Source organism: Neovison vison, chromosome 6 (assembly GCF_020171115.1).
Source record: "Neovison vison isolate M4711 chromosome 6, ASM_NN_V1, whole genome shotgun sequence".
NCBI classification, from domain to species: domain Eukaryota; kingdom Metazoa; phylum Chordata; class Mammalia; order Carnivora; family Mustelidae; genus Neogale; species Neogale vison.
The window spans coordinates 130,722,778-130,744,205 of record NC_058096.1 but is presented as its reverse complement, the minus strand read 5'-3'; positions in this window follow the sequence as shown (position 1 = coordinate 130,744,205).

Here is a 21,428-nt window from a genome sequence, read left to right as displayed (position 1 = left end):
GCTAGATAATAAGTGGCTGCTTACTCCACCTTTAACTGCATTATATGATTTTTCCATTTTTTTTCTTTTTGAGAGACCCAACAATTGCTTACCAAGAATTTTGATGTTAAACATTTTTATAAACACATGGAATATAACATACTTGCCATAAAAGAGAACACATATTGTATAGGATATCACATAGGATCTAAAATTCAGTGTGCAATACCATGTTACTGTATCATAATAGTTTCTTTATATGCCCCCCACTAACAGCTGAGCTGCTGGGGGTGGGTGCATATCTTATTCTTAACTGTCTGGCAGAGTGACTGAAGTATAATGAACAGTGAGCATATGTTTGGTGAATGAATAAAAGAATAAATGAATGATGGCACTACCCAACACTAGTTGGTCATATCCAGGCATCATGTTTATTTTGTCTGGAAGCCACACTACAGAAGACTCATTGCTGTCATAATGCAAAGAAGAAAGTCAGACTAGGAACATGAAAATCATTTGGATTGTGTAAGGTTGTCTAGGAGAGGAAAGAGGAATACTGCATGGGTTTGAAGTCACTCCCTTGTGGGATGGAGCTGATTTTCCCCTCCTCTATGAAGTTGGGGAGGCTCGATGTTGTCCTGTCAGCATATGGGGTGGGAAGCTTGGTTTGAGACAGTACAATTATTACAATAAATGAGAAGGAATCAAAATATATTAGTGAAACCATATGATAATTATCATATGGTTTCACTCATTTGTGGAGCATAACCAATAGCATGGAGGACAAGGGGTGTTAGAGAGTAGTAGGGAATTTGGGTAAATTGGAAGGGGAGGTGAACCATGAGAGACTATGGACTCTGAAAAACAGTCTGAGGGGTTTGAAGTGGCGGGGGGGGTGGGAGGTTGGGGTACCAGGTGGTGGGTATTATAGAGGGCACAGCTTGCATGGAGCACTGGGTGTGGTGAAAAAATAATGAATACTGTTTTTCTGAAAATAAATAAATTGGGAAAAAAAAATATATTAGTGAGAAGGCCCTTCTACTCTCCAGGGGATGAGATGTCTAGGGCGGGTAAGGTTGGGGAGAACTGTGGGAGTGGTCACCCATTAGGAGCATATTTCCCCAAAGAGACATCTTGACAACCAGTTCTTTAAACTTCAGCATTTAAGACTATGATGAAAAGGTGTGGAGCAAGTGAATCATAAAGAAAGTCTCAAAAAGTAGCACCATGGCAGCTCCCCAGGTCATACTGTGGTTTCACTCATGGAAAGAGAAAGGGTGGCTATGGAGCTGGGAAGCTGTCTGAAAAGGGAAGGTCACCTCTTGAGGCAGGCCATTTTCCCCATCAAGTTAAACCAGTCTGACCTTATACTAGAGGAGGGGAATTGGAGCACTTGATTCTGGAATGAATAGGATGGTCCTTCTGGAAACTCTCGATCCTTGCAGAAGATAGGAGAGTCCACAAAGCAGTGCCAATTAATAAGGAACGTTAAAGATATGAAGTTCTTAGAATAGAACAGAGCTCACTTTCTCTGTAATGCATGACTGGGCTCATTTGGCAGGGTGGTCTAGTGAAGGGCGGAGGACCTTAGTTAAGCTGAGAGAAACACAAAAAGAACCATTTCTGCTCATATTTAGCTTGGGAACATAGTGACCTTTTTCTTTGGTGAAGGAGTTGCATTTGGGGTCTCCTGATCACTCCCGTTCATTTTTCCACCACCTTCTTCCTCCGTTGTATTTCCTCTAAACCATTTACTTCTGTTCCATGTCCCTCACCATCCAAGTTCAGTCCTCTCCAATGCAATGGCTGCTTTCCATTCCTGGTTCACACGCACTGGGATGCAGCAGGTAGCAACACTCTATCATGATGTGAAAATATAGTTTTATTCTTCACCCATGCTAGAGCTCCCAGCACACACATATATTTTCTTAATAGCCAAAAATGAAGACTTTCTGCTTATTATGAACATATGCGGGACAACTAGCCTTTAGAAGCTTCCTTTCAGTTCTCTCTGTGGGTGTGGTAGCTCCTGCCTCAGGGATCTTTCTATTCCCCTATGTGGAATATTCTTATTTCCCTTTTCACCAAGCTAATGCCCACTTATCCTTAAGATTTCAGTTCAAACGTAGTAACTATAATATCAGGGAAAATGACAATGCTGATATTCAGTATTTGTTTCAAGTTTCAACACCATTATTGTTATTGTTGTTATTATTATTATCCTTTTCCAAAAAGAGTCAACATAGTATAGCTGTTAAGACCAGGGACTCTGGAAGTAGATGGCCTAGCTTTGAATCAGCTCTTCCATTTGCTACTGTGTGACCTTGGGAAACATTTTTACCCTCTCTGAACTTCAGTCTTCCTATCTGTAAGTGGGGATAATACTAGTACCCACCTCATAGTGTTGCTATAAATATTAAATGAGTAATACTTATGAAAAATTGATTAACTAAAACAGAAAATTCATGTTTAATGCATTTAAAATATAAACATATTTAAGACTATTATAAAATAAGGAAATGAAAATATTACCTTATAAAAAATACTAGATCTAAAATCCATTATAAAAATATAATTATATTTATATAAATAAAAATTATGTTTATAAAAATATAATTAGAAATTAAATACTATAAAAATAAACTGATACTACATAAGAAGGACTAAAACTTGAATAGTGAGGAAACATTTATTATGAAATAATTTTTGATCTTTAAGAAAAAAACCTATAGTCTTAAAAAATTAAAATTGACAATCATGTCATTATTGAAACTCCAGAGCATTGTTTTTCAGAATTGTCCAGCTGTTGGAAGCTCTGGTTCATGAATGCCAAGAGGAGATTTTAAACTGGAACTTTCTCAGTGGCGCCTGGGTGGCTCAGTGGGTTAAGGCCTCTGCCTTGGGTTCTGGTTATGATCCCAGGGTCCTGGGATCAAGCCTCACATTGGGCTCTCTGCTCAGCAGGGGGCCTGCTTCCCCCCGCCCCACCTCCCCACCTGCCTCTCTGCCTACTTGTGATTTCTCTCTGTCAAATAAATAAATAAGAAATAAATAAATAAAATCTTAAAAAAAAAAAACTGGAACTTTCTCTTTTCTTACTCCTCAATCTTCAGATAATACCATCTCTCTCTCTCTCTTTCTCTCTCTCTCTCTCTTTTTAAAGGTTTATTTATTTATTTGGGAGGGAGGTGGAAGAAGGGCAGAGGGTAAGGGAGAATCTCAAGCAGACTTTGGATTTAGCGCAGAGCCCAAATTGGGACTCAATCCCATGACCATGAGAACATGACCTGAGCTGAAACCAAGAGTCGTATGCTTAAACAACTGCACCACCCAGGTGCCCCCATAAAATACCATCTCTTAATTGATAACATGAAGAAGTTATTTTTAAACATTTCCCCCCATAGGAATTACAGAATTCCACAGAATCTTTTTTTTTTTTCCTTTGAGTGATACTGAGCCAGAGTTTTTGTTTCAAAGAAATCATTTCTGGTTTATTTTTGTCATCCTTAGATTCCTTATGTGTAGGTGAAAGTTCTAACACAGTGTTATCTGTAAATGTGGAAACTGTTACTTTCTATTCTGCTTTTTCAAGAAGGTCTCTTTCCATTGTTATTTTCCTTTTTTTTCTTGAGTATCTTGGAGAAATAAAAGAACACCTTCCAAATGATTGCAACTTTGCTTCAAAATTTTTAAATTTTATTATTTTTTGATTCAAAATTTTATTTATTTTTTTCCAATTTATTTATTTTCAGAAAATCATTATTCATTATTTTTTCACCACACCCAATGCTCCATGCAAGCCGTGCCCTCTATAATACCCACCACCTGGTACCCCAACCTCCCAACCCCCCACCACTTCAAACCCCTCAGATTGTTTTTTAGAGTCCAAAGTCTCTCATGGTTCACCTCCCCTTCCAATTTACCCAAATTCCCTTCTCCTCTCTAATGCCCCTTGTCCTCCATGCTATTTGTTATGCTCCACAAATAAGTGAAACCATATGATAATTGACTCTCTCTGCTTGACTTATTTCACTCAGCATAATCTCTTCCAGTCCCGTCCATGTTGCTACAAAAGTTGGGTATTCGTCCTTTCTGATGGAGGCATAATACTCCATAGTGTATATGGACCACATCTTCCTTATCCATTCATCCGTTGAAGGGCATCTTGGTTCTTTCCACAGTTTGGCGACCGTGGCCATTGCTGCTATAAACATTGGGGTACAGATGGCCCTTCTTTTCACGACATCTGTGTCTTTGGGGTAATTTTAATGCAGAATGCAACTCTGGGTATTTCTCAAGACATATGATTCTGGCTTCAGTTTTTTTCAAGATGCCAGCTTAACTTTATACCAACAAAATATGAGTATCTTTTACTTAAAGATTTTAAGATATGTGGGATGCCAGAATACCAAAAACAGATTTCACAATCAATACTCAAATGTCATGTACTTAAAAATCCCCTTTTCCTTACTCCTCAGACTGGATTAAAGCTCTGTGTTATAACCAGAGGTCTGTAAACTATGACTGGGGCCGGGGCTGGGTTTGCTAAATTCAGCCAGCCTTCCATTTTGTAAATAAAGTTTTATTGAGCACAGCTATAACTATTCATTACATACTATAGCAGCTTTTGCAATACAATGGCAGAGTTGTAGTTGCAACAGATACAGTACAACCCACAAGTCTAAAATATTTACTTTTTGATCATTTGCAGAAAAAGCTTGCCAATTATTAGCTCTCTATATCTGTCCTTCAAGACCTGAGTACAATTTGAAATGATGTATCTAGTGATTACTTTACTAATGTTAATCTCTCACTATTCTTTAAGCTCCATGAGGGCAAGAACCATGTTCGTTATCCTCACTATTACATTCCCAGAATGTGGGCTTCTGTTGGCACATAGTAGTTGCTCAGTACATGCTTGTTAATTAAATAGATTATATAAGGTGACACTTTGGGAGCAAATACTGTCTCTGGGGTAAACCTACATTTCTGCTGAAACTTGTGAAATATAGTGGTGAAGAGTTAATGTGGTAATACACAAAGTATGCAGTGTAATGTCTAAAATATAGAATGTGCTGAATAAATGACAGCCCTTATTAGGTAAAATCCTCCAAATTGCCTTTTTAAAAATCCTATAGAGACTTTGTCATGAAAATGCTCAAAATATTACGAAGTGCCTTCGTTCCAGAGCACATGTTTATTATGAAGTTAGTCCATGCCTGGTGAAGCCACTTTCCTAACTTCATGGCTTCTGAGTTTTACCAACCAGCCATTTTTTTTAAAAAAATAGGTGCTTCCTAATGATATGTGTTCCAGAAAAAAAGATTGGGTAAAATCAGCAGCCTTATCAAAGAACATGTCAGTTCTTCATCTGTTTTCTTGTTAACCAGGGCTATATATTGCAATCACTTGAGGAACTGTTAAAAATAATGATGTCTGGGCTCTGTCCCCAGAGGTTCTGGTTTCATTGGTCGAGGGTAGTGCTTTTAAAGATTCCCAGGTGGCTCTAATATGCAGCCAGGGGTGAGAATGTCATTTTTATCAGTTAAGAGGTATTCGGTGAATGTTTGTTCAGAGAGACTGAATATACAAATAGACAATGGCCAGACCATTTATGACAAAAGAATTCTAGATCAAAAACTTATGATGTGTTTATTATATGTTGGCTAACTGAACATTAAAAAAAAAAAAAAAGGAATTCTGACCCACAACTTCAGCCATAACTGACCTAGAAGGATCAGAACTTAGTAACTACCAGCTTCCCCACTTTTATTCCTCTTCCACCTTCCAACTCAAGACCAACAAGAGAAAATCAAACGTATTTCCCAAACATCAGATAGGATGCACTGCTTCTAGTTTGTTTGCCTCTAACATTCCCATACTAAACAGTCTCCAATCAGAGCATACCTGAAGGCTTCCTTTTTTTTTTTTTTTTTCCCTCTCACTCTAAAGCTTCCCTATTGCCCTGCTTGTGTTTGAGAATCTGCCAAATCCAGGTGATGGTGGCTGGCTCCCTTGCTATACCAGACTCTAAATAAGTAGCCTCTATTCTCTTTTGGGTGGTTTTCATTAATTTCCACAGCGCTATTATTTTTGCTACTGTAAGTAGTGTTGCACAGATAAATAACATACTTTGACTTCTCTTACAACCAGGAAAATCGTAAAACAGAATCCCGCTGGGATTAGGTTAAAAACTGGAATGAATATGAGGATTCAAAAGGGTGTCTCAGACAACTGAAAGACAGGGTCTAGTTAGGTCTCAGGAACCCAGGAAGGGAAGGCTATTGGGAACAAGAAATTTTCCCATTCTGTCTCTCATCCCCATTTTTTTCCTATGCATCTGCTTAATTCTTTCTTCTTGGTTTAGACCACTTGTCCCTATTCTCCAGCCTACATGGCAGAATAACCACTACCAGCAACTCTTAGGATTTTATCTCCTCAATTAGAGACAGAAGAGGTAGGCCAACTTTATGTCCTTGGATCTTCTTGCTCAGCAGATCTAGGGTTGGGACAGTGCCCCCCCAACTTCCCAGAGCATCTGTCTCCACTCATCCAAAGAGAATCTATTCTCCCTCAGTTGCCCCTCACTCTTCCAACCAACAGGGATACAGAATCAGCAGGCAGGTACTAGAGATAGAGTAAGAGAATTTCTGGAGTGGAATGAGCTCAGAGTCATCCACTGCTCATCAACTCAGGCACTAAAAAAAATCTGGGCAACACAAGGAGGCAATTAAACCTAAGTGTATGCCATTTGCTTTGTGGGTAAATATAAATTGCAGAGACTAGAGTTTTGAGACACTGTGCTCAAGCCAAAACTAGGGCACACTGTACTTCTTCCATCAAATCATGCACCATAAGTATAGAGGAACCCATAGGATTAAGCCCAGAATTGATACTTTCAAAGGAAGCTTGGAGGAAAGTGCTGCTTCAGACATTCTTGCCACTATAACCATGGAGCTCTGCACTGAGTCTTGATATCAAGGATTTACTGAAGACCTGATACATTTACCATTATGCAAATAACATATTCTTACTTTTCCCCACTGTGAAGTTCAATTAATGTTTTATGTGAAGTCAAATAGGCTGCTGTTCCTTAAAGTTCTAGTTTTAAACAAGCAGCAGTATTGTCAGTCTGCTTTGATGTCTGCTTATCTCTGAGCAAGGAGAGCAAGGAACAAAGATAACTGGGTGTTTTACATTGGCTATATAATTGCAGAGTTCATAGTCTCTTTGCCCTTTTCAAGGTCTTGGGGACTATCTGATCTGACATTTCCCAAACCAGACAGCTGAGAACAGAGGACAGCCTCTGAAAGATCATCTCTCTCTTTCATTTCCCCCTCTCCTAGAATATTTTACAGGAGTTTGCAGTGTATCTGATCCTCACTGGAAAGGATTTATTAGGCCCTTAGGGCTGGCTGGAGGACACTAGATGAGAGGAACTGAGTTTTCATTCCTCTGCTTATTCATAGAGGTTGTAGAAAGACACACAGGTGTCTTTGAGCCTTGATGTTTTTCACCAGTCAAATGGGAATAATGTGGAAAGCAATGTATTATCAACAGATGATTCAAAAGAGATCCTGATGTGGAAGGCATAAAATCATTTATCGAGCACTTACTGTATGCCATGTAATCTACCAGGCTTGGGGATGCAGTGATGGAGCAAAGATACATATTCACTTTTCATATGGGTTTACTTGAGTGTATTTGGAAAGTTAGATACTTAGTTTTTAAAACACACACACAAATGTAAACTTTAACTGACAAATGCCCCAAGGTGGAGGTATTTGTTGTTGTGAGAGGCTGTATTAGGTGCATCTATTCTGGATTGAAGGTCAGAAAATCCTTCCACAGTAGTGGCAATTGAGCTACAGTCTGAAGAGAAAATAAGAAGTTATTAGGGGAAGAGCTAGAGACAGGGGAACAGCAGGTATAAAGAAGAGACCTAGAATGTATACAGGGGACTGAAAGATAATGCAGAAGGACCACTGGTGCCTTGCCTGCCACTAGTTTTTCATTATTATTATTAACATATAATGTATTATTTGCCCCAGGGGTACAGATGTGTGAATCGTCAGGCTTACCCATTTCACAGCACTCACCACAGCAAAGGCCCTCCCCAGTGTCCAACACCCAGTCACCCCATCCCTCCTGCAACCGTCCCTTCCAGCAACACTCAGTTTGTTTCCTGAGATTAACAGTCTCTTATGGTTTGTCTCTCTCTCTCTGGTTTTACTTGTCTTCCTCTCTGGTCTCATTTTTTCCTCTCTTCTCTTTTCATCCCCAGCTTTGTTTCTCAAATTCTGCATATAAGTGAGATCATGTGGTGGTAATTGTCTTTCTCTGATTGACTTATTTCACTTAGCATAATACCCTCTAGTTCCATCCATGTTACTGCAAATGGCAAGATTTTGTGGGGTTTTTTGATGGCTGCATAATATTCCTCTGTGTGTGTGTGTGTGTGTGTGTGTGTGTGTGTGTGTGTATCACATTTTCTTGATCCATTCATCTGTTGATGGACATCTGGACTCTTTCCATAGTTTTTGCCCTGCCACTAGTAAGGCTACACATTGCATACAGTCAGAGGGGAGAATAAAAACAACTTTGCATCCTTAGATAACGTGATATTTTTAGAACAAGTTTGCACTTCAACACTCGTTTCAAACGTTTGGAAAAGTTGTGCTTTTAAGAGGAGTTACATAATAAATTAGTAGTTAAGAGTGCGGGGTAAGTAGCAGAGGAAGACGTTAAAGGGAATGGATAGGGCCAGGCTTTAACAATGGCCCAAAGGGTCTGTCCTGATGTCATGGTCAGGAGTGCGTGGATCATCATCATCCAGATTATCGTCACCATGGCTGTCGTCCTTTTGGGCTTCTGCCTCTTTTGGTGCCGAGTGTAAGACCGGCTTGACTAGCCGTTCAGGGACCCAAATAGGGGATGGAGCAGAAAAACCATGTCTAATTCTACTTTTCAAAATGAATCAATCTCTGAGCCATGCCTTGAAAGTAAAAAACAACCTCATATCTGACTTTTATGACCTTGATGACTTCAGATTTATATCTCAAGGTATGAAAATCAAGCGAGGAACTTCTGGTTTTTGAGTGATGAAAATAATAATCAGACTGATTGTAATTTTAAGTATCCACATTTTCCCTTATTCAGGGTGTGTCATTCTTCTGAAAGTTGGACTCTTGCAAACAGTGAAAGGCTCATTTCTTAGGGTTTGAATGTGCTCTCTCTTGATGGTGCTAGTGTGGCTGCCATGGCTCTAGATAAGTCTTGAGGGATTTAGCTGGGGCCAACTCACAGGGTCCTGCAGGTTACTTCAGAAGTCTTATCTTTACCTTGAGATCAAGAAGGAAGCCACTGAGGGTCAAAGGGACATGATCTCTCTTTTTTTTCCCCTAAATTTTTATTTAAATTCAAGTTAGTCAACATATAATGTAGTATTTTTTCAGGAGTAGAATTTAGTGACTCATCACTTACATATAAACCCCAGTGCTCATCCCAACAAGGGCACTCCTTAATGCCCATCATCCATTTAGCCCATTCCCCACCTACCTCCCCTCCAGCAACCCTCAGTTTGTTTTCTATAGTTAAGAGTCCCTTATGGCTTGCCTTTTTCTCTGTTTTTATCTTATTTTATTTTTTCTTCCCTTACCCTATGTTCATCTGTTTTGTTTCTTAAATTCCTTATATGAATGAAATCATGTGTTGCTTGTCTTAGTCTCTGACTTATTTTGCTTAGCATAATACCCTCTAGTTCCATCCATGTGGATGTGAATGGCAAGATTTCATTCTTTTTGGTGACTTAGTACTATTCCATACCACATCTTTTTTTATACATTCATCAGTCAGGGGACATTTGGGCTCTTTCCATAATTTAGCTATTGTTGATAATGCTGCTATAAACACTGGGGTGCATGTGCCCCTTTGAATCTGTATTTTTATATCCTTTGGATAAATACCTGGTAGTGCAATTGCTGGGTAATAGGGTGGCTCTATTTTTAACCTTTTGAGGAACCTCCATACTGTTTTCCAGAGTGGCTGCACCAGTTTAGATTCCCAACAACACTGTAAGAGTGGTCCCCTTTCTCCACATCCTCACCAACATCTGTCATCTCCTGACTTGTTAATTTGAGCCATTTCATTGTGAATTTGATTTGTATTTCCCTGATGATGAGTGATGTTGAGCATTTTTTCACGTGAGGGACATGATTCTTACTCTTCAAGCATAAGTGCTTACAGAATGAAGACTGCATTGGAGACAGTGCAGGAGTGGCATAGTGGCATAGGAGGCCACTGTGGTAACCAAGTTGAGAGAAGGTAGAGGTTTGCTCTGGGGTGGGGATAGTGGTTGTGGAACAGAGAGGAGAATGGAATTGAAGGATATTTAGGTGGTGAAATGAACAAGACTTGATTCTGGCCTGAGAATCAGTTGGATAGTGAAGCCATACCATGAACGTAGAAGCACTGGAAGAGCGGCTAGCCTGGAGACTTACGAAGCCTACATGCAGGGAAAGTCTGTATCGTTCCAATTTTAGTATATGTGCTGCCGAAGCGAGCACGAAAGTCTGATTCTGTTTTCCAGCAATTGAAGAATTCCTCAGGTGATGGTACAGTTATACGAGCTATTCCAAATTACATGGTGGCTTAAAGCCAGCATTCCCAAATCTCATTGTGTAATCCTTTAAACCCTCTGGTAAAATACACAGGATTGATTCCTTTGTGAAAGCCACTATTGCGCCTCCTTGGAGAACTCATTTAAATGCATATATCCTCAGGGGCCAGGGCAGAGGAAGCAGTAAGCCAGAATTTCCCTCTCTTAATAACCTCTTATATTTATTTGGTATTTTAAAATTCACAAGATACTTTATCACAGTGCTACTCAAAGCATGGTCTCCAGAAGGCAGCATCAGCATCACTTGGAAGATGTTAGAAATGCAGATACTCAGACCTTCTGAATCAGAAACTTGGATGTTAGAAGTAGGGAGTTCTGCAGTCTGTATTTTGGCAAGTTCTTCAGGTAATTATGCTGCATGCTCAAGTTTGAGAAGCACTGCTTATCAAATAATATTTCTTCCATGCTTAACAATATTTGTAGAAGGTGGACATTATTATCATTCTTATTTCCCTGAAGAACTGAGGCTCTGACAGGTTAAATGACTTGCTTAAACATATAGTTGGTGGTGACAAAGGTTGAAATCCAGTCGTTCGTTCTTCTAAATCTACATTCATAGCCTTCTTACTTGAAATGAGTGCAAGGACCTTGAGGGAAAAGATGTGTAAGTTTTGATGGGGACAGAAGGTGAAAAGGTGGGTTTGGAAAAATGGAAGGATATCTTACCTTACACCAAATAATAAACCACCAGATTCTATTCATCTGCCTAGGGGGAGCCTCATATGTGGGAGCAGGGGTGTGCTGGAGCTTGCTGGGATCATCTAGTGAGAGGAAATAATGCACATCTCTTCCAAATTCTGCATTCAGTAGTGACATCCTGGTAGGTTAAAATGGACTAGGATGGGAGTATTTACACCACAGAAAATGGCAAAGGCTGCAAATCAGGGGTCCTCATGCCCAATCCCAGGGGCAGATGATTAAGTATTTACCACCACACCCTTGGAGGAGAGTCCAGAAGATCTCAGAGACAGTGTATCATAAAACAGGGAAGGAGTCACTAGAGAAGTGGGGCAGGGTCACTGTGATCAAGATAAAGTGTTGCCAATTATAACCATGAGCCAGAAGTTTCTCCTATGGATTAAAATTACTGGGAACAAATAAATGTATCTTAAATCGTATGCTTTCAGCTGAGCTAACCTAGTCAAGATGGGAAAAAATTACTAAGTACACTTGTTTTTGAGACAAAATAACAAACATTTTAAAACTGTGGTCTCTAATTTTCTTTTTAAATATGAAAAGCAACATGGACAGGATTTTCATAATAAATAAAACCTGTTCAACCTTTTTCCCAGCATGGGCTTGAAGTCACTTGTGAGAACTATTGAACAAAATTATAATAGAAGTCATCAATAATACCTACAGAATATGGAAAGAAATAAGTTTTTTTCCAAGATCAGGTTTATGTTATATTTCAGTTTGGATATGTTCACTTCTGCTCTGACTCTTGGAAGAGATGTGGAAAGCCACCAAGGAAAGTCACCAGAAAGCCCATCCATGTCCCCCACCACCAACACAGGGGACAGAGCAACTCTGCCCAAACAGGGTTGACTGAGTAACACCTGGCAGGCCCCTTCTCCAGAGGACAAGCTGGAAAACAAGAGGTGACAGTCCTAAGGTCCCTATAAAACAGGTGCATCTTGTTGGGGTTTTGGTCAATAATTTGGGCTCTGTACATTCCCTCAATCACCCCTCAACAGAATGACTAAGTGGAGGAACCCCCAATACAGGAAAGATTCAGAGACCGTGACCTCTGCCACAGAACTAATGGATATAGATATAACCAAGATGTCAGAAATTGACTTCAAAGTAACAATTTTCTGGGTGATATCTAGGCTTGAAAAAAATATTAATGACAATATATAATCTCTAAGGGCAGAAATGAGACCTAATCAAGCCAAACTTAAAAATGCTATGGGGTGCCTGGGTGGCTCAAATAGTTAAGTGCCTGCCTTCCATGCAAGTCATGATCCTGGGGTCCTGGTATCAAGTCCACATTGTCTACTTGGGGGGACCTGCTTCTCCCTATGGCCTCTTTCTCTCTGTCTCTCATGAATGAATAAATGTATATTTTTAAAAATACTATGAATGAAATGCAGCCTAATCTGGAAACTCTGACTGCCAAGGCAGAAGAATGAATTAGTGAGATAGAGGATAAGATGATAGAAAAGAAGGAAATCAAGGTGGCATGGAAAATAAAATTAAGACCCAAGGAATCAAGCTGAGAGAGATTAGTGACTCAATGAAAAGTTTCAATATCAGAATTATTGGGATCCTTGAACCAGTGGAGAGAGAGAGAGAGGTCTAGAAGATATATTTGAGCAAATCATAGCTGAGAACTTCCCTAATCTGGGGAGGGGAAACAAGAATTCATGTACAAGAGGCAGAGAAGACCCCTCCCAAGATCAATGAGAACAGACGAACACCATGACATATAATAGTACAATTTGCAAACCTTAGATCCAAGGAAACAATCTTGAAAGCAACAGGGGGAAGAGATTTCTTACGTACAGGGGGAGGAACACTGGAATAACCTAAGACCTGTCCACAGAGACCTGGCAAGTCAGAAAGGGCTGGCAAGACATATTGAGGGTACTAAATGAGAGGAACATGTAGCCAAGGATACTTTATCCAGCCAGGCTGTCATTCAGAATGGATGGAGAGACAAGGAGCTTTCAATACTGACAGAAACTGAAAGAATATGTGACCACCAAGCTGGCCCTGAGGAAAATTAAGGGGGGTTTCTATAAAAGGAGAAGGACCCCGAGAGAGACAGAATAGAAATTTACAGAGCAATCTATGGAAACAAGGACTTCACAGGCAACATGAGGCAATAAAATCATATCTTTCCGTAATCACTCTTAATGTGAATGGCTTAAATGCACCAATGAAATGGCACAGGGTTGTAGATTGGCTAAGAAGACAGGACCCATCCATATGCTGTCTACAAGAGACTCATTTTGAACCTAACGATACATCCTACTGACAGTGAAGGGATGGAGAAACATTTTTCATGCCAATGGACTTCAAAAGGAAGCTGGGGTAGCAATTTTCATATCAGACAAATTAGATTTTAAGCCAAAGACTGTAGTTAGAGATACAGAAGGACACTATATCAATCTTAAAAAGTCTATTCAACAAGAGGTTCTAACAATTGTAAACATCTATGTCCCCAACATAGGAGCAGCCACCTACATAAGCTAACTGTTAAGCAAAATAAAGAGACATATTGGTAATAATATGTTAATAGTAAGAGACTTCACACTCCTTTCTCAGCAATAGACAGATTATCTAAGCAGAAAATTAGCAAAGAAAAAAGAGCTTTGAATGACACACTGGACCATATGGACCTCATAGTTATATACAGAACATTCCTCCCTAAAACAGCAGAATACTCATTCTTCTTGAATGCACCTGTAAATTTCTCCAGAATAGACCACATAATGGGTCACAAATCAGGACTCAACCTATACCACAAGATTGAGATCATTCCCTGCAGATTCTCAGAACACAATGTTTTGAAAGTGCATCACAAGTAATGATTTGAAAGAAATTCAAACACTTGGAAACTAAAGACCATTCTTCCTTATCCATTCATCCATTGAAGGGCATCTTGGTTTTTTCCACAGTTTGGCGACCGTGGCCATTGCTGCTATAAACATTGGGGTACAGATGGCCCTTCTTTTCACTACATCTGTTTCTATGGGGTAAATACCCAGGAGTGCAATGGCAGGGTCATAGGGAAGTTCTATTTTTAATTTCTTGAGGAATCTCCACACTGTTCTCCAAAGAGGCTGCACCAACTTGCATTCCCACCAACAGTGTACGAGGTTTCCCCTTTCTCCACATCCTCTCCAACACATGTTGTTTCCTGTCTTGCTAATTTTGGCCATTCTAACTGGTGTAAGGTGATATCTCAATGTAGTTTTAATATGAATCTCCCTGATGGCTAGAATGTTTGGGTCAACCAGGATATCAAAGAAGAACTTAAACAATCCATGGAAACCAATGAGAATGAAGACACATTGGTCCAAAACCTATGGGATAGGGCCAAGGGGGTCCCAAGGGGGAAATACATAGCCATCCAAGCCTCACTCAAAAAAATAGAAAAATCCCGAATACACAAACTCTCTTTACACCTTAAAGAACTGGAGAATCAACAATAAATTAAGCCTACCCCATGCTCAAGAAGGGACATAATTAAGATTAGAGCAGAGATCAATGAATTAGAAACCAGAGATATAGTAGAATACATCAGTGAAACTAGAAGCTGTTCTTTGAAAGAATTAATAAAATAAATAAACCACTGGCCAGACTAATCCAAATGAAAAGAGAAAGGACCCAAATTAATAAAATTATGAATGAAAGGGGAGAGATGTTGACTAACATGAAGGAAATAGAAATTATTATTAGCAGCTATATGCCAATAAGTTAAGCAACCTAGAAGAAATGAATGAATTCCTGGAAGCCTATAAACTTCCAGACTAAAACTGGAAGAAATTGACAACCTGAATAGACCAGTAACCAGTAACAAGATTGAAGCAGTGATCAAAACCTCCCAAAAAGTAAGAGTCCAGGACCTAATGGATTCCTTGGGGAATTCTACCAAACATTCAAAGAAGAAATAATATCTAATTTCCAGAAACTGTTTCAAAAAATAGAAACAGAAGGAAGCCTTCTAGACTCTTTCTATGAGGCCAGCATTACCCTGATCCCCAAACCAGGCAAAGACCCCATCAAAAAGAATTTCAGAGCAATATCCCTGATGAATATGGATGCCAAAATTCTCAAGAAGATCCTAGCTAAGAGGATCCAACAGTACATTAAAAAGATTATCCACCATGACCAGGTGGGATTTATTCCTAGGATGCAAGGGTGGTTCAACATTTGCAAATCAATCAATGTGATAGAACAAATCAATAACAGAAGAGAGAAGAGCCATATGGTCCTCTCAGTTATTGCAGAAAAAGCATTTGACAAAATACAGCATCATTTCATGATTAAAATTCTGCAGAGTGTAGGGGTAGAGGGAACATGTCTCAACTTTATGAAATCTATCTATGGAGAACCCACAGCGACTATCATTCTCAATGAGAAAAAGCTGAAAGTTTTTCCATTGAGATCAGGAACACGATAAGGATGCCCACTTTCGCTACTATTGTTCAACATAGTACTGGAAGTCCTAGTAACAGCAATCAGACAACAAAAAGAAATAAAAGGTATTAAAATTGGGAAAGAAGAAGTCAAACTCTCTCTCTTTGCAGATGACATGATACTTTATGTGGAAAATCAAAAGACTCCACCCCCAAATTACTAGAACTCATACAGCAATTCAGTAATATGACAGTATACAAAATTAATGCACAGAAATCAGTTGCTATCTTATACACTAACAATGAAACTATAGAAAGAGAAATTAGGGAGTTGATTCCACTTACATAGCACCAAAATCCCTAAAATTTTTTTTTTTTAATTTGAGAGAGAGAGAGAGAGCACGCGCACGAAAGGAGAGAGGTCAGCAGGAGAAGCAGACTCCCCACCGAGCGGGGACTCCTATGTGGGACTCGATCCCAGGATTCCAGGATCATGACCCGAGCAGAAGGCAGTCGCTTAACCAACTGAGCCAGCCAAGTGCCCCACCAAAATCCTTAAGATACCTTGAAATAAACTTAACCGAGGAGGTAAAGGATTTATGCTCCAGAAACTACAGAACACTTATGATAGAAATTGAAGCAGACACAAAAGATGGAAAAACATCCAATGCTCATGGATCAGAAGAATAAACATTGTTAAAATGTCTGTGCTGCCCAGAGCAATCTATACTTTCAATGCCATCCTGATCAAAATACCAGTGGCATTTTTCAAAATGCTAGAACAAACAATCCTAAAATTTGTATGGAACCAGAAAAGACCCCAAATCACCAAGGAAATGTTGAAAAAGAAAAACAAAGCTGGGGGCCTCTAGTTGCCTGATTTCAAGCTGTAGTACAAAGCTGTGATCACCAAGACAGCATGATATTGGCACAAAAACAGACACATAGACCAATGGAACAGAACAGAGAGCCCAGATATGGACCCTCAATTTTATGGTCAACTAATTTTTGATAAAGCAAGAAAAAATATCCAATGGAAAAAAGACAGTCTCTTCAATAAATGGGGCTGGGAAAATTGGACAGCATATACAGAAGAATGAAACTCGACCATTCTCTTACAGCACACACAAAGATAAACTCTAAATGAATTAAAGACCTCAGTGTAAGTCAGGAGTCCATCAAAATCCTAGAGAAGAACATATGCTGTAACCTCTTTGACACCAGCCACAGCAACTTCTTTCAAAACATGTCTAGAAAGGCAAGGGAAGCAAAAGCAAAAATGCACTTTGGGGACTTCATTAAGATAAGAAGCTTTTGCATAACAAAGGAAACAGTCAGCAAAACAGAGAACCCATGGAATGGGAGAAGATATTTGCAAATGACACTACAGATAAAGGGCTGATATCCAATATCTATAAAGAACTCAGTCTCAACACTCAAAATCAATCTGTCAAAAAATGCAAAGACATGAACAGGCACTTCTTTAAAGAAGACATACAAATGGCTAACACACATGAAAAAATGTTCATCGCCATTAGCCATCAGGGAAATTCAAATCCATACCACACTGAGAATACCACCTTACACCAGTTAGAATGGCAAAAATTGACAAGGCAAGAAACAACAGAGCTTTTGGAGAAAGGGGAACCCTCTTACACTGTTGGTAGGAATGCAAGTTGGTATGGCCACTTTGGAAAACAGTGTGGAGGGTCCAGAAAAAGTTAAAAAGAGATCTACTCTATGACCCTGCCATTGCACTACTGGGTATTTACCCCAAAGATACAGATGTAGTGAAAAGAAGAGCTACATGCATCTCAATGTTTATAGCAGCAGTGTCCACAATAGCCAAACTGTGGAAGGAGCCCAGATGCCCTTCAACAGATGAATGGGTAAAGAAGATGTGTCCATATATACAATGGAATATTATTCAGCCACCAGAAAGGATGAATACCCAACATTTGCATCAACATGAATGAAACTGGCAGAGATTACATTAAGTGAAATAGATCAAGCAGAGAAAGACGATTATGGTTTCACCTATTTGTGGAGCATAAGGAATAGCATGGAGGACATTAGGAGCAGGAAGGGAAACGTGAAGAGGGGGAAAACAGAGGGGGAGATGAACCTTGAAAGACTCCGGGAATCAAACTGAAGATTTTAGAGGCGAGGAGGGATGAGTGAGCCTGGTGATGGGTATTAAGGAGGGCATGTATTGCATGGAACACTGGAACATGGAACATTCCATAAACAATGAATTATGAAACACTACCTTAAAACTAATGATGTACTGTATGGTGACTAACACAACATAATAAAAAAAAATTACTTAAAAAAAAAAAAAGAATCACTTCGGAAGCTTACAAAATTGTTGATTCCCAGGCTGCACCCAAGACTAATTAAATCAGAGTCTGAAATGAGACCCAGGCCTTATTTTTCAAGCACCTCAGATGGTTCTAATGTACACCTAGGGGCAGGATCCCCAGTCCTGGAACAATGACAGAAACCACCCCCTTATTCTGCAGAGAAGCCTACAACCCAAATTGTTTCACTGTCCCTGAGCCACTCAGCTAGCTGCTCCCTGGTTTATCACCAACTGGGAAACAACTGTGGAACACTTAGTGTTTGCTCAGTCCTGGGATGGATGCCATGGAATTTAGGAGGGCCAGTGCAGTAGAATGTGGAGCTCTATGCTCATAACTCCCATTGGCATTTTCATCCTGGTGAAATCATTTTAAAATCAGTAGTGCCTTCAGGTCTTCATTTCATCACACAATCCTTTCCCACCGCTGGGTTTTTCCAGTCCTCTACTTAACATTACATAATAGCACTCAGAATTTGTTTTCCTAATGTACACCACAGTTTATAGTCATATATTTACTTATGAGATTATTATGTGAATGTAGACTCCCCTACCAGTCTGTAAGCTCTTTGAGGGCAGAGATTGTGTCTGGATTTTGTTCACTATTCATTCATTTATTTAGTCAACCAGTATTTTCTGAGTGCCTACTTTGGACTGGGCTCTGTTTCAAGAACTAGAATTTTGCTTTGTTCCAAGAACTAGATGTTTCTGTCAGTTACAAAAAGGCCAAGAGGAGCAACATGGAAGCCTAAAGAACCCTTTGCCTTGACGTGTGGTTCTCAGAGGGGTTTCCCAGACAAGCAATTTTCAGCATCACCTGGGAACTTGTTAGAGATGAAAATTCTTGGGCCCCACTCCAGACCTATAGAATCAGAAACTTTGGGGTGTGCCCAGCAGCCTGGTTTAACAAGTACCCCAAGTGATTCTGAGGAATGCAAAGATATGAGATCCTCCTCACTAAAGAAGCTGAAGGAATGGGGAGCTGATGATATGCTCCAGGTTGTGTTTTGGTGTCAGTTAACAAATGCCACCTTTGACCCTCCACTGGCTGCCTCTTTGCCAATCCCTCTTTAAGACATTCCACCTGCCCCAGAAAATCTAAAAGCTCAACTTGACCATCAGATTTTGATCCCCAATGGAAGCTCTTCCATCAGAGTGAGAGAATACACAGCAGGGACAGCTAAAAGAGATGGTTTTGTAAGGCACTCTTAACAAAACTTTGAGAATATCCTCTTTAAATGAGTTGGCTGTGTTAGGGATGAGAGATGCAACTGTCAGGTGGTTATAAAGTTTGATGCTACCCTGTTCTGTGGTACCTGTTGCCAATTCTAGTTGTTAAGAACTCCCATTTGCTTTTGTGTCTCCCTTGCTGGGATGGCCAAGATCGTCTGAAGATCACAAGGCCTTGCTACTCAGTCCACTCTCAAGTCTCACTTTCCAGCTTTGACAAGGTTCCCCAGCACTGCTGCTCATCCTCTTTTCCTTTCATCCTCGCTTCTGACTGCCCTCTTCCCACTCCACCCCGCCCCCAGCTGCTCCCTGACCTCTTTCACTCTCAGCTCTGACCCTGCCACTCCTCTTGGGAAGTGAAGAAATGCAGCATGCTCCCTCTCAGCTTCCTTCTCTTGTCCTCATCTTTCTGCATCTTCACATTTTCCTTCTTTCCTCACTTTCCGTCTCATATACAAAGGATTTACTGAGAATCTTTTATGTGCCAGGCACAGTGCAGCCTATAATCCTGCTCTCAGCATGCATCCTGGGAAAGCAGACTTTAAAAAATACGCAAGCAAACAAATATATACAGTGTATGAATATATGGGACAGGATCATTATAAATGGCGACAGGAGCCACAAAGGAAATTAATCAGGCCCAAAGAGAGAGAGAGTAACAGAAAGAGGAAGAGGTGATTTGTTTCTTTCCAGGGCTCTTCTCCCTCTGCACATTGTGATTTCAGCCCAGTTTGCTTCTGTGACTTAATTACTATCATTTCTCTCTCTTACTCCCAATCCTTTCCTTCTGCCTACAAATGGAATCGACCCACTGCCACTGTAAAACATATCTTCATGATTCTAAGATGGGTTTACAACTAGTGTTTGTTTCCACCTCTCTACTAAAACTGGACCTTCAATTAAGCTGGTCATTAGAGTCTAAATCTAGTGTCCATTGCATAGTATTCATCATTCTTGACATGCTATGAGATGATCCATTTGTCTTTTGATTTAAACCCTTTCCTTCCCAGGGTGCCTGGTTGGCTCAGTTGGTTAAGTGTCCAACTCTTGGTTTTGGCTCAGGTTGTGATCTCAGGGTTGTGAGATGGAGCCCTGCGTCAGACTAGGCGCTCATCACAAAGTCTGCTTGAGATTCTCTCTCTCCCCCTGCCCCTCTCCCAGCTTGTGTGCTCAACCTTTCAAATAAATGAATAAGTCTTTAAAAAATAATAATAAACTCATTCCTTCCCTAACTTCCATGAATTGGAGCCAACCTTATTCTCAAACCTTTCCACATGTGCATCTGTTCCTGTCTTTCTTTCTTTTCTTTTTTTTTTTTTTAAAGATTTTATTTATTTATTTGACAGAGATCACAAGCAGGCAGAGAGAGAGAGAGAGAGAGAGGGAAGCAGGCTCCCCGCTGAGAAGAGAGCGGGGCTCAATCCCAGGATCCTGAGACCATGACCTGAGCAGAAGGCAGAGGCTTTAACCCACTGAGCCACCCAGGTGCCCCTCTTCTTGTCTTTCTTCGGCATCTTCATACCCATCTCCTTTGTGACATCATTTCTTATGTTACCAGGCAGAAGTGACCAGGCCCTCCTCTACGATCTCATAGCTCTGTCCCTAATGAGTAGCAACACTCACCACCCTGCTCTAGCTCTCTCAGTCTCCTCTCTGGGTCTGCAGGTTGCCTAAGGGCAAAAAATGTAAATCAAACCTTCTGATCCCACCACAAGGCTTTGCCATGGAGGCGTTCAATAAATACTTGGAATGGATTGCTATTAGCAGTGGTATTTGGTAGACATTAATAAATATCTTTAAATATGACTTAATTAACTTTATGTATCTGTGCATTTCATGGATTATAAGGCCTGGAAGCTGGGAATTGGGTATTTCAACTGGGGAAGAACTGGGTTCTTACTCTCATACTAAAAGCCAGGGCTATCTGTAGCCCTGGTGCCCGTGAACAGGACCTTAGTAAAGGCTGCCATAGCAACACACAGATTGCTTTGTTTTAGTCAGCATAAATTAACCTTTTAAAACATATGATTGGGAAGGGTTATGTTGTTTTTGTTAAGTATATAATCACATTGTGCTGTGAAATAGCCCCCCC